At 41.2% G+C, this 14914-nt stretch overlaps 1 long non-coding RNA gene across 1 annotated transcript in view; it reads right to left on the reverse strand.

Annotated features, from left to right (window-relative positions):
- Positions 1-2460: 2460 nt before the first annotated feature.
- The window catches only part of LOC148141902 (uncharacterized), a 93939-nt gene continuing 81485 nt past the window's right edge, over positions 2461-14914 (reverse strand). The window contains exon 3 of the long non-coding RNA XR_015752377.1: positions 2461-2512. This is a non-coding gene — a long non-coding RNA (uncharacterized LOC148141902). The remainder of the gene's footprint in view (positions 2513-14914) is intronic.

The raw sequence follows: 14914 nt of genomic DNA on the forward strand, positions 1-14914 counted from the left end.
GGCGAAAAAATATTCCCTTGTGGACCAAGGCTGTGAAAGCAAAGAGTAAAGTATGAAGACTTCTCTTAAACCACAGAGATTCCGGTCATTGGCAATGAATTACTGACAGCCACAGACTAATGGGAAATGTTGAATTCACCCTGACTCAATGTTTTAAGATTTTATGAAGGTAGTCAACAATATTGATAAAGTTAAAAATCACACAACACCAGGTTATCATCCAACAGGTTTAATTAGAAGCACACTAGCTTTCGGAGCGTCGCTCCTTTATCAGGTGATAGTGGAGGGCTCAATCTTAACACAGAATTTATAGCAAAAATTTAGTGTGATGTAACTGAAGTTATACATTGAAAATTTGGTTGTTAAGTCTTTCATCTGTTTGAATACCATGATATAATATTGATATTTGGAAACTTCATCAAGTTCCCAGGAGCGTTTACAGAGGAAAGGAGAAAGATCTGCGGATTCTTAGGTGACTTGCTGACTACAAAGATATGTTAAAATAGAAAACTGAATCTCGAAAGGATTGTTGGTAACCATTAGCACAGAGGACCACTACTCTTTCAAAACCAGCTTTTCCTATAATTGAAGGCTGTAACTCCATCTCTCATCTCCCTGAAAGTGTTGCTTGCCTTTCTCCAAAATCACTTGATTTTCTGTGTATCCTACAGCACATGCAAGATTATTGACTTCATTTTTTTGATAAAACCATTTGATAAATCCTTTTAAATTCATGAAACATAGCCAAATCATTCCATATCTTCTATTCTTCCACTCAGTCCTTAAATATACATGTATATATTTACTGCTTTAATCTTCAATCTCTGTACAGTTTATCAAAGACAATGACAGCAAAGGAACTATTTTGGATTAGAGTCTGATAGTAGTGTTGGAAATGAAAATTGTTATTTAATGTACTGTACCTCCACACTGCTTGGATTGCTGTTGCCTTTGGTGTTACTTACTAAACTACTTGCTGTTAATATTTTACTAACTCTAGTGACAGTTCTACTGGATGGCTCAGTGGTTGGCACTGCTACCTCACAGTGCCAGGGACCCGGGTTCAAATCTGTCTGTATGGAGTTTGCACATTCTCCCCATGTCTGCGTGGGTTTCCTCCGGGTGATCCAGCTTCCTCCCACAGCCCAAAGATGTGCAGCTTAGGTGAATTGGCTATATGCTAATTTGCCCGTAGTGTTCAGAGATATGTAGGTTAGGTGCATTAGTCGGGCGTAAATGTAGGATAGTGGGGTGGGGGAGTGAGCCTGGGTGGGTTACTCTTCAGATGTTGGTGTGAACTTGTTGGACCGAAGGGCCCATTTACACACTCTGCGGATTCTATGGATAGTCCAATGAAAGGACTAACTGACTGCCTATTGTTGATTCTATTGACCCTAGTCTCCAATGAACTTATCATGAGGTAACTCCTGAGGTACACAGCCTGAGGCAGATGATGGGTTTTCTTTAAATTACCTCCACAAAGGGAAATTGTCAAGGTATTCTTGACAGAAACGAATGGTAGGGGCAGTCAATGTTACTATCAGATCCATCGCCATTACCTCAAACAGTATCAGCCAAAAAAAGCACAATAATTCGACCAAGGAAAACCGCAGTTCTGTACGTTCTCCAACCCTGGTGTCCTCGGTTATAACTCCTCTCACTTCTGGGTGGCAGGGACACCTGGGGTTTTGCAAATGAATAATAAATGTTTCGAGGGAAACAGACACGAGGGACCAGTTTAGTTTGGAATTATGGTCAGCATGGACTGGTTGGATCAAAGGGTCTGTTTCTATGTATGGGCCAGAGGTCTGGACTATTGAATCAAGGGCCCGTGTTTTGTGTGCTTATTTTTCCAGTCTGACTTTTCAGTGATCAAACCCTTAGCCTTGTGCCCTCTGCATTAGCCAAGCCATTGTATTAAACTACTGCTCAAAAGAAGTCTGAAAAATAAAAACAGATCCAGCAAAGGCACACCCAATTCAATTATTCCTCCTGCATTGTCGTCATCTACCATCTGTGAACTTGTGTCAAAATTGGGAGGGCTCTCCCACACTGCAAACGAACAGCAGCCTGACGTAGTAAAGATTTGTGACATCATGCCTTTCAACCAGTGTCCCAGAATCCTCAAATATAATCCCTGGATATGTTCTGTCCCACAGGCAGGACAGCCCAACCATAGTTACCACCAGTGTGGATTTGAGAGTCTTCAGCAATCTATGTGGATCTCATTAAGCTTCATGGCATCAGGTAAATTAACCACCTCTGATTAGCATGTTGAACATATCTTGAAAGAAATACTGAGGACAGCAATGTACATAACGCACTCTTGATTGGGAAATTCACTATTCGTCCTGGTACTGTAGTATGTGTATTGCCACCCTAACCTTATAGCTGTCTCTGTCTGAAGGACATTTGCTGCAGTGCTAGGTGTGCAATATATGGTGAGAGAAATAACATGAAGGAAAATCCAAAAAAAAAAATTCCTGCACAATTTCAGCCAATCTGGCAGGACCTATGAAGAGAGAAACAAGAGTTAGTATTTCCCGTCCAATATACCTCTTAAGAGTAAATAATGCAGCGTTGTCTTGTGAATTGTATAAATCGAGAAATCTAGAGGATTTTAGACTGTATAATAGGGTCAAGAGATCAAATTTGGAAAGATTTTGTAAATCAAAAGGCAGAGACAACGCAAAAGAGAAAGCTATTAAAGTGTGAAATACTAAAAGGAAGGATATTGAGTGTACAAATCTAAGAGTAAACCAACAAATAAGACTTAGTAACTGGAAGCATGGTGTGAAACAGATCTGTGCACAAAAAGAAATAAGTTAGTATGATATGGAGCTATATTAGAAACTCGGCTGCAGGGTGACTTGGATGGAACCTGAATATTGGAAGGTGCAAAAATATTTGTCAAACCAAAAAACTAGAAAAAGGTGGCGATGTGGAACTGTTAGTTAAGGATGATAATATAGTAAACTGAAACAGATGGGCAAGGGTAGCTCAGATGAGGAGTTCAAAGCATATTTTTAGCAGTGTCTTTGGACAGATGTTCTGCAGCTGACCAGACAGGAAGCCTTACTAGAACTGTTATCGTTCAATGAGATGAGATTAATTAAAAATCTCCCAGATTTTGACACAAAAGGGGAGGCATTCATTTTTGTTAATTCCCAGGTACAGAAATATAGAACATAGGAACAGGAGTAGATCATTTGGCCCTTTGAGACTCCCCTGCTATTCCGTATAATCATGGCCATTCAGCACCATCACAGACATTATTGCCATCTCCAATCACTTGGCTTTCTCGATTTAACTTATTTGAAGAATGTCACATGAGTTGTCTGGATAAGGGTTCACCACTGCCTGGCCTGCGATTTAATAATATCTTCATAGCACTATTTCTCCCCCAGTGTGTAAACTATTTCTATTTCAAACTGAACAGCAAAAGCAACATTTTCCACATTCTCTTTTTGTCTCTGCCTCCAATTTGAGATGGTGGGATGACCTTGGCCACACTCCAATCGGGAAGAACTGCTCTAGGGTTTCAGATATTGAAAGATGAGCACTAATGCATCCAATATTTCCAGGGCAGTTTCCTTTAGTACTCTGGAATATAGGCTATCAGATATGTCACTCCAGTAATTTCCCCACACCATTCCCTCCGAATGCTGATTTCCTTCTTATCCATTCTCTCGTGAGACCCCTTAGTCCCTAACGTTTCTGTAAGGTTATTTGTGCTCTTTTTGTGAAGACAGAACCCATCCGTGTGTTCATTTCTTCTGCCTCTTCTTTGATCCACATGAGACACATCAGAAACTGTAAGGGATCTACATTAGTTTTAACTAATTAGTAGTTCTCCCTTCACAAGAAAATCACAACAATGATGATTCAAATTAATAACATTAAGTGTCTATCAACAATGCGAGAAACCTCACCTGTATTGAACTTTCTGCCTGATCAAAATAAAGCATCAACTGTATTTTATAGGTCAGCAAATTTATAAAGTACGGTTCCTAAGATTTTGAACAGTTTCAAGATTGGACACCAAATCAAAAGCAACCGTGGTAGCATTCTTCTTTATTTTATAAGAAGACTTTTATGGTCAGATCATATATTATATAGGTAACAGGTTTATGAGAAACAAATTACAACATGTCCACACCAACCCTCCGAAGAGTAACCCACCCAGACCCATTTCCCTCTAACTAATGCACCTAACACTATGGGCAATTTAGCATAGCTAATTCACCTGACCTGCACATCTTTGGACTGTGGGAGGAAACCCACACAGACACAGGGAGAATTTGCAAACTCCACACAAGTAGTCCCTGGAGGCTGGAATCAAACCTGGGACCCTGGTGCTGTGAAGCAGCAGTGCTAACCACTGTGCCACTGCATATCTATCGTAAATAAACTTGATAGCTTGATGCTTTAGCTTGCTGCAGCAATGAGTTCCACAAATTAACCACCCTCTGGCTGAAGAAATTCCTCCTCATCTTAGTTTTAAACTGTCATTCCTCTCTGTCCAGGCCTCTCAATATTCTGTAAGTTTCAATCAGATCCCCTCCTTGTCCTTCTAAACTCCTTTGAGTACTGTCCCAGAGTCGTCAACCAGTCCTTATGTGACAAGCCCTTCATTTCTGGGATTGTTCGTGTAAACGTCCTCAGGATCCACTCTGAGGCCAGCACATCCGCCCTTAGGTACAGAGCCCAAAGCTGCTTCAGTATTCCAAATGTGGTCTGACCAGAGCCTTGTACAGATTCAGCAGTACATCCCTGCTCTTACATTCCAGCCTTTTTGACATGAATGTTAACATTGTATTTGCCTTCCTAACAGTCAACTGAACCTGGGTGTTAACCATAAGAGAATCCTGAACTAGGTCTCCGAAGTTCATTTGTGTTTCAGATTTCTGCAGAGTTTCCCCATTAAGAAAATAGTTTACACCTCTATTCTTTCTACCAAAGTGCAGAATCTTATACTTTGCCACATTGTATTCCATCTGCCACTTTTCTACCCACTCTTCTAGCCTGTCCAAGTCCCTCTGCAGCCTCCCTGCTTCCTCAGCACTACCTGTCCCTCTACTTATCTTTGTGTCATGAAACGATGGAAACATTGGTCTGAACAGGTGATGTCTGAACTTACTCAATCAAAATAGGATCTAACTCGAGAGCAAGCTGTCCAAAAATCAGTTTTACCACACCTCTCCTTTTTACAGAACACTTGAGAAATCTCTCCAGTCACTAGCATGAAATTGAAATGCACATCAATAGATAGCTTTTAAGAATGTTAAGGATATGCTCACTACCACTCCACTGACGTCATAGCCCATTACAACTCATCATATCCTATCATTATTGTTGCAAATCCCTCAGCCTTATGTATATCTTGCTTCAAGATTGCTGTTGGATGTTGGAACTCAAATCGCCATCATCAAGGAAGAAACTTTAGTGATTACATGGCCCTGTGAGAAATGTTCTGGTTGCTTTTTGGACCTCAGTGTCAACATTGAGACCAATCATCAATATTTAGTCTCTTTATTAAATGTAAAGGCATAAGCAAAAATTCACCTCTTGTACACAACCATTTTGCCTCACATGAGACTCAATGTCCATGGCAAATATCAGACATCAGCTAATGCTTTTTCCACAGCTGAGGTTGATATTTATTGGCATTTGATGGCAATGATTGTGGAGTTGAAGTACACTCTGATGCATAGACTTGACCAGCCTCCTGAAATAAACTCAACGTCATCAGGAAAACAACAAAAGAAAGATCCTGCAGGCATCAGTGTTTGCAAATACTGCACCCAAGGATTGTCTGGAGCTCAGTTAGCAGCCTGTATGATAAATTGAGTTGACTGAGCTTTATTGTCACGTACTCAAATGTGTGCAGTTTGCAATGTCACCGCTTATGGCGCCATCTTAGGTACAAGACACCTCGGTACAGATAATTATGTATTTGGTATAAAATTGAAGGAATAATAAATAAAGGTCCAGCATAAGAATAAAAAGGAAATAACAGTACTCAATTTATAGTCCTTTCAGATTACAGTCCATGCCAGCACCCCTCTCCTCTAGACCATGCTATCTCTAATTAGGGCCTCGCCTCCCTGCGATGGCCTCTAGTCAGGGACTTGCTTCCAGGACTCACCTCCCCGTTATAACCTCCAGTCTGAGACTCGCCTCCCGTCATGGCCTGTGTCCAGGAGTTGCTCCCTCCATTCCCCTCTAAGGAAGTTTTAAAAGGTAAAAGTTTAAAAAACACATACAAGAAAAGAGAAAAAAGATGGACAGAGTGGATGAGCTCTGGCATGGGAGGCCCAATCTGCCGTCATGTTGGCACTCCTTGTGCCTTTGTAGATTTACTTTGAATACAGATAATGCTTCTCTAGCATTGAGGATTTGCTGTTTTCTGGTATGTTAATTCCTTGTTCATTTGAAAATAATATTCTTCAAAGGATTCAGCAATGACTTAGGCATAACCAAGTGCAGACAAAATAGCTTGTGGAGCTGTTTGGTGGCCTGGGATCTCAAGTAGTTGGAGGACCTTGTTGCTAGTTGTATCACAGGTGCCATGTACAGAAATGAAAGAAGGTAACTTCTCAATCCTAAAGAATTCCGTTAGACCTTGAGCCCATTTAGAAATGGACTCTTTAATGTTTGAAGACTATTCTTGCCTTATTGTACTCGATTGCTACTCCAGATGGTTTGAAGTTAAAAATCTAGCATTGTTGACTATTACACCAGTTGTGAGATCCCTACATTCCAAATGGTTATTGTTTCCAACAACAGACCAAAGTTTGCTAAGAAAATCTTTAAAGCATTTGCAAAGACACTGGGGTTTCAACAAATCACAGGTTGATTTAGATGCCCTCATTCATGGAGAGGCAGAACAAGGGTTCAGACAGTGAAAAGTTTGCAAAAGAAAAGCCCATCTATTCTTACTAATCTGCTCGGTCTCCTCAGTGTTGTCCCCATTACAATTGTTGGTGGGGGTAGGAAGCCACTTAAAAACTCAACATTCTACATTACTAGGCCCAAGTGACAATGATAGAGCAATTCAGATTGTTTCTCAGAAATGTATCTGTTATTTACAACTGAAGGACCTTTCCATATGTCATTGCTCTAGTCTTTCCATCTCCCATTCTTACTGCAGGAACTACCTACTCAACGAGAACAAAATCTGGCACCACTAGCATGGTACCATGAAGCACCATTACCCTTGGGATATATTCCCCATTCCAGGCAAATGGAAAAGACTTCAGATCCCTTAAATATCTGATCTAATGAAAGGCGGCAGAGAAAATATAAACTTACGAATTTGACTGTGTGTTTCTACGCCTTGTCATAGACTGTCCTGACCCACTAATCAATAAAAAGGAATTAAGTTAAAGGTTTGGGAAGAGGTGAGAAATAGAAAAAATGTTTCAGTAAATATTGTAAAAAAAAAAGTTATTTAGGTAACTCAGTTCAAAATGTTTATGAATCTTAATGTTCATGACAATGGAAAAACGTTTAAGCAGGAGTTTTGTGCAAAGGGTTTTAGGCCCCTGCAGCAACCTTGAGAACAGGAGTACGCCATTCAGCCCCTCGAGCCTGTTCCACCAGTCAATGAGATTATAGCTGATCTGTGGCTGAACTCGATATACCTGCCTTTGGCTCATAATTCTTAATATATCCACTTCACAAAAAATGTATCTATCGCAGATTTAAAATTAAGAACTGACCAGCATCCACTGTCATTTGTGGAAGAGTTCTCCAAATATCTACCACACTTTGTCTGTAGAAGTGCTTCCTAGCATCTCTCCTGGCCACATTCTCTGAGTATGGCACCTACTTCTAGAATCCCCAACCCATGGAAATAATTTATCTTTACCTACCCTGACTCTTCCTGTTAGCATCTTGAAGACTTTGATCAGATCGTCCTTTAACCTTCTAAGTTCTCGAGAACACAGGCCTAATTTGTACAATCTCTCCTTATTACTTAAGTCCAGGCATCATTCTTGTCAACCTATGTTGTACTCCCTCCTAAAGTGTGGTGCCCAGATCTACTCACATCACTCCAAATGACATCTAACCAGGGTTTTGTATAATTGCAGCATAACTCCTACTTTCTTATATTCCAGTCCTTTCTATACAAGCCAGAATTCTGTTAGCTTTCTTCTTTATTTTCTGCATTTGTCTGGGACATATTAAAGATTTTCATACCTGAGCCCCTAAGCCTCTTCGGACATTCATTGTATCTAATTTCATACCATCCAGGAAGTACCCTGATCAATCCTTTTTAGTCCAAAATGGATAACTTATGCTTGCTTGCATTGAACTCCACCTGCCACAACTGTGCCCATTCATTTATTCTATCAACATCTCTTTGCAGCTTTATGCTATCAACGACACTGTTTACAATGCTCCCTAATTTTGTGTCATCAGCAAATTTGGATATTTGACATTCTAATATGTGACATTATCCAAGTCATTAATTAATAACGTTAATAGATCCTTGTGGGACATCATTGGTCACATCCTGCCAATTTGAGTACCTACCCATTATCACTACTTTCTGTTGCCTGGCACTCAAGCAATGTCTCTGCCATGTCAGTAATTTCCCCTCAGTTTCATGGGCTTCTCCCATAGTTAATAGTCTCTTATGTGGGACTTTAGGAAATGCCTTGTGGCAATCCATGTAGACAGCATTCATAGACATTCCCCTGTTCATTACCTTTGTCTCCTTTATCGCTTGGGTCCCTGCAGTCTTCAGAATTCAAAGTCAAGTTCAATAATTTGAGAATGTGAACACTCTTCGCTGTATTTTATCCATTCCACGCTGTACTAGGTTTCTCTCAGCATAGTCAGCCCATTTTCACTTACTTATGATACCCATTATCAGCTTTTCTTTTTCCTCACCTACCATTATCCATCCCTTTGTCTGCCTAACTGGAATTCTGTTTTTCTCTCTCTTTGGGCTTCATTTCCATCTATCTGCTCCAACTTCCCTCCCATCTTTAGTGTATGTACAACCTTTTCTGAGCTACTGTCAGTTTTGAAGAAGAGTCACTGGATTCAAAATGTCAACTCTGCTTTTTCTTCACAGACCTGCAAAGTTTCTCCATCAATTTTTGGTTTTGTTTCAGATTTCCGACGATCTTTGATTTATAGAATATTTTTCATTTGCCTGAATCATAGTCAAGAAGTCGATACCATCCTGAACAAAGTTAAAAATTACACATCACCAGGTTATAGTCCAACAGGTTTAATTGGAAGCACACTAGCTTTCGGAGCGACGCTCCTTCAACACAATCACCCGATGAAGGAGCGTCGCTCCGAAAGCTAGTGTGCTTCCAATTAAACCTGTTGGACTATAACCTGGTGGTGTGTGATTTTTAACTTTGTACACCCCAGTCCAACACCGGGATCTCCGAATCATCCTTAACAAAGCAACCTACTTGATTAGCACTCCATCCACAGCCTTTAATATTAATTCCCTTCACGCTGATTCGCTATGCAGTTGTGTGTGATACTGTGGGACTTGGTCAAGGCATCTCCAGAAGCACCTTCCAAACCTATAACCTCTACCATCTAGAAGGACGAGGGTAGCTGATGCATCGGATCAACTCTAAACCACACACAGCTTTGACTTGGAACTACATCACTATTCCTTCATTGTAGCTAAGTCAACATCTTGGAAATCCTTTCCTAACAGCATTTGGGTATACTCACACTCCACGGACAGTCGTGGTTTAGGAAGGCACCTCACTATCACCTTCTCCAGAGCAATAAATATTGGCCTAACTAGTGACATTCGCATGTCGAATGAATTTTAAGAAGTTGAATATAAAAATAGAACATAGAACAGTATGGCACAGGAACAGTGCCTTCAACCCACAATGTTGTACTGAACATGAAGCCAAATTAAACTAATCCCTTCTGCCTGCCCACGGCCCATATCCATGTTCATGTGCTTATCTAAAAGCCCTTAACTGCCCCAATCATACCTGCCTCCATCACTACCCCGACCAGCGTGTTCCAGACATCTACCACTCTCTGTATAAAAGACTTGTCTCTCACACCTCCTTAGAACTTGCCCCTTCTCATTTTAACTGCCCCAGTATTAGACATTTCAACTCTGGGGAAAATATTCAGACTGTCAACCCTATCTATGCCTCTCATTAATTTAGAAACTTCTATCAAGTCTCTCTACACCAACAACTCCCCCCCCCCCCCCCCCCAACCCCCAACCCAAACCCCAAGCCTTCACCGCTCCAGAGAAAACAGTCCTAATTTGTCCAGCCTCTCCTTATAGCTCATACGCTCTAATCCAGGCAGCATCCTGGTAAACCTCTGCTGCACCTCTCCACATCCTTCCTGTAATATCGCAACCAGAATTAAATGCAGTAGTCTTAAGTGCAGTCTAACCAAAGTTTTATAAAGCTGCAACATAACTTCCTGACTCTTGTACTCAATGCCCTGACCAATAAAGGCAAGGCGCTTATGTTTCAGTTACAAAGGGCACCAGTGAAACTCACATCTGGACTGCTGAGTACAGTATTGGTTACTGTATTTAGGAAAGGTGATAAATGCATTGGAAGCAGTTCAGAGAAGGTTTACCAGTCTAATACCACACCTCCTCCCTCACCTCTATCCAAGGCCCTAAAGGAGCCTTCCACATCCATCAAAGTTTTACCTGCACATCCACTAATATCATTTATTGTATCCGTTGCTCCCGATGCGGTCTCCTCTCCATTGGGGAGACTGGGCGCCTCCTAGCAGAGCGCTTTAGGGAACATCTCTGAGACACCCGCACCAATCAACCAAACCGCCCTGTGGCCCAACATTTCAACTCCCCCTCCCACTCTGCCGAGGACATGGAGGTCCTGGGCCTCCTTCACCGCCGCTCCCTCACCACCAGACGCCTGGAGGAAGAACGCCTCATCTTCTGCCTCGGAACACTTCAACCCCAGGGCATCAATGTGGACTTCAGCTTCCTCATTTCCCCTTCCCCCACCTCATCCTAGTTTCAAACTTCCAGCCCGCACTGTCCCCTTGACCTGTCCGGACTTGTCCGACCTGCCTAGCTCCTTTTCCACCTATCCACTCCACCCTCTCTTCCCTGACCTATCACCTTCATCTCCTCCCCCACTCACCTATTGTACTCTATGAAACTTTCTCCCCACCCCCACCCTCCTCTAGCTTATCTCTCCACATTTCAGGCTCTCTGCCTTTATTCCTGATGAAGGGCTTTTGCCCGAAACGTCGATTTTGCTGCTCATCGGATGCTGCCTGAATTGCTGTACTCTTCCAGCACCACTGATCTGGTTTCCAGCATCTGCAGTCATTGTTTTTACCTAATACCTACAATGGGCAGTTCATCTTATGAGGAAAGATTCAACAGTCCAGGCTTGTACCCACTGATTCAGAAGAGTAAGGTTGCTAGATTGAAACATTTAAGACTGTGAGGGTCTTGCCAGGTTGGGCGTGGCCTGCTGTTTTGTCTTATGAGAGTTTAGAACTAGTGCTTGGTGTTTAAAGACAAGTGCCATCTCTTTAAAATATGGATAAGGAGAAATACTTTTTCTCAGTGGGTTGTGAGTCTTTGAAACTCTATTCCCGAAAAGGTGGTGGACGCTGAGTCTTTGAATATTTTAAGGCAGACTTAGATAGATTCACATTTAGCAAAGATTTCAAAGCTTATTGGGGACTGAGTGAAATGAGATGTTAGATCTCATAGTTTCCAATGAGAGTTTGAATCATGGAATGGTATCAGGTAAACTTTATTACGATTTACAGCTTCATTTCTCCAGACCAATAAGGCATACAAAACGTTTTGCAATGTCTTAAGTAACAACTTCAAGTTTAGAGCGCCCCCACCCCTTGTTTACTGTTGTGCAGCGGCTCCGAGTTATCCCTTTGTAAAGGACTCTCTGTTACAGCATCCTAGAGAGCTCAAGCTTCCCTCAGCAATTTCCATGTATTTCCAGTTAAGCTAATCACATCACTGACCGACAGAGATGGGCAGCCTTGTGCTCCAACCGCACCCCCCGTCCCACCCCACAAAGTCCTTCCTGATGTTTCCCAGACTCTTATCTTCAGGCTTTTCGTAGTGGATACTGTATTCAAGTGACATTTGCCAGCTGCACCGTGTTAACAGGCAATTAATTGAATACTTGCCCGTCGCTTAAGGACCTTTTAAATTCTTTATTGCAGGAAAAACAAAAGAATATTGATTTTTACTAACTGTTATAATATCAGTTCCAACAAATTTATGTAGCTACACCTAATACTAGAATTCTTTAGCTCACAAGTTGTGTTTTAATATGTTCATTCAGTCTACATTCCAATGTCTGCTAATTTCTGGACCTCTGATTCATTTCTCCCTGTAATGATGTGGGGGCTGCTTTTACGATCTGAAACTGGTTTGAATCTGTTCCCTTAATGCTTTTAGTGATTTTTTTTGTATATATGTAATCTATAACTATTTCAGAATCGGTATCTGTAATTATCTGAAAAATCTTAACTAAAACCTACTTTTAATATTGTAACAGATTGATTAAATAATTCAAGAGAAACAACTAATTAGTGTGAAATGTTCTTACCTATGTCTTACGTATAAGTAGCATTCTAACTCAATCCAATAACTTTGATTCTACAGAGCTACTAGTGTTCTACTTGTGAAGACCACATTAAACAAGTATTTTCCCAAGTGCTGTCGGCCATTTTGTGCTGTTCAGACACGGGCAGTGCTAACATGAGGATTCATGTTTATAATCAGATCAGCCATAACCCCCAAACCAAAACCTATCGCAGGAAAATATAGTATTCGAAATATGCAGGACAGCCTTCTCACTGCTGTCATTGAAAGCTAGGATTAAAAAATTATCCAAACAGTGAATTTGTGCAGCCTAAAGTTACGAGGGCAAGATTATTTACAGAAAATGTAGAGTCATATCGTCATACAGCACGGAAACAGACACCTCAGTCCAACCAATCCATGCCACATTTAATCCCAAATTAAACTAGTTGCACCAGCCTGCTCCTGGTCCATATCCTTCCAAGTCTTTCCTATTCATATATCTTTGTCTTCCTCAGGAAGTTCATTCCACATATGAATCACTCTGTGTGTAAAAATAATTACCTCTTATGTCTTTAGTAAATCTCTCCTCTCACCTTAAAAATGTACCACTGGTCTTGAAATCCCTCATCCTAGGGAAAAGATAACTACCATTATCCCTATCTGTACCTCATTATTTTATAAACTTCTGTAAGGTCACCTCTCAACCTCCTATATTCCAGTAGAAAATGTCCTAGCTTATCCAGTCTTTCTTCATAACTCAAACATTCCACACCCAGCAACATCCTGGTAAATTTCTTCTGAACCCTCTCCAGCTCGATAATATTCTTCCTATAACTGGGTGACCAGAACTGGACACAATACTCCAGAAGAGGCCTCACCAACGTCCTGTACAACCTCACCATGACTTCCCAACTCCTATTAGAGTCACAGATGTACAGCACGGAAACTGACCCTTTGGTCCAACGTCCATGCCGACCAGATATCCCAACCCAATCTAGTCCCAACTGCCAGCACCCGGCCCGATTTCTCCTGGAGCATTGGAGGTTGAGAGGTGACCTTAAAGAGGTTTATATAATCATGACGGGCATGGATAGGGTAAATAGACAAAGTGTTTTACCTGGGATGGGGAGTCCAAAACTAGAAGGCCTAGGTTTAAGGTGAGAGGAGAAGGATTCAAAATGGACCTAAGAGGACGGTGCGTGTATAGAATGAGCTGTCAGAGGAAGTGGTGGAGGCTGGTATGATTATAACATTTACAAGGCATCTGGATGGATATATGAATAGGAAGAGTTTGGAGGGATATGGGCCAAATGCTGACAAATGGGGCTAGATTTATCTAGGATGTCTGGTCAGCATGGACAAGTTGGACCGAAGGCTCTGCTTCTGTGCTGTATATCTCTAAGAGTCTGTGACTGGGCAATGAAGGCAAGTGTGCCAAACACCTTTTAACCACTCTGCCTTTATGCACCCCTAAGTCCCTATGTTCTACAAAACTACCCAAGGCCCTACCATTAATTGTATAAGCCCCAGCCATGTTTGTTGTACCAAAATGCATTTATCCAGATTGAATTCCATATGTCATTTTTCAGCCCATTGACCCATTTGATCAAGATCCCTTTGTAATCTTAGAAAACCTTCTTCACTGTCTACTATGTCACCAATTTTCATCTGCAAACTTACTAACCATACCTTCTATATTCTCATCCAAACCATTTATATATATGATAAACAAAAGAGGACCCAGAACTGATCCCTGTGCAACACCGCTGGTCAAAGGCCTCCAGTTTGAAAATCAACCTTCAACATTAATCTCTGTCTCCTGCCATTAAGCCAATTAGGTATCCAGTTGGCAAGCGCACCCTGAATCCCAAGTGATCTAACTTTACTAATTAGTCTTCCATTCAGAACCTCGTTGAAGGCTTTACTAAAATCCAAATAAATAACGTCTACTGCTCTGCCAACATCAATCTTTTTGGTAACTTTCTCAAAAAACTCAAAACCTTTTGTGCGATTTGATTTTCCTTAAGTCAAGGAAAACCATGCTGACTATTCCTAATCAATTTTTATAATCACCTCCAACAATTTACCTACAACTGAAGTTAGACTAGGCACAGATCTTCTGCAAATCACCTGTCATTATTTGGACTATCCTTCTGCTCGAATATTTTGTCCAACTCTGACGCTGCTCTTCACTTCTTCCTAGATCTTAGAAATCTGGCTGTTTCATCAATGTAGAGCAAAACATCTCTCCAAAGGTTCTGCCACAGCATTGTAATGTCAGGAAGAAGACTGGATGTGTCCTCTTTCTATGGCAATAGCTAGTGTATGGCAAGTTTAAATCTGCAATGT

The sequence above is a fragment of the Chiloscyllium plagiosum genome, unplaced genomic scaffold (genome assembly GCF_037043375.1).
Source record: "Chiloscyllium plagiosum isolate Xiang-an unplaced genomic scaffold, Cpla_swu_hap1 HiC_scaffold_31, whole genome shotgun sequence".
Lineage (NCBI taxonomy): Eukaryota > Metazoa > Chordata > Chondrichthyes > Orectolobiformes > Hemiscylliidae > Chiloscyllium > Chiloscyllium plagiosum.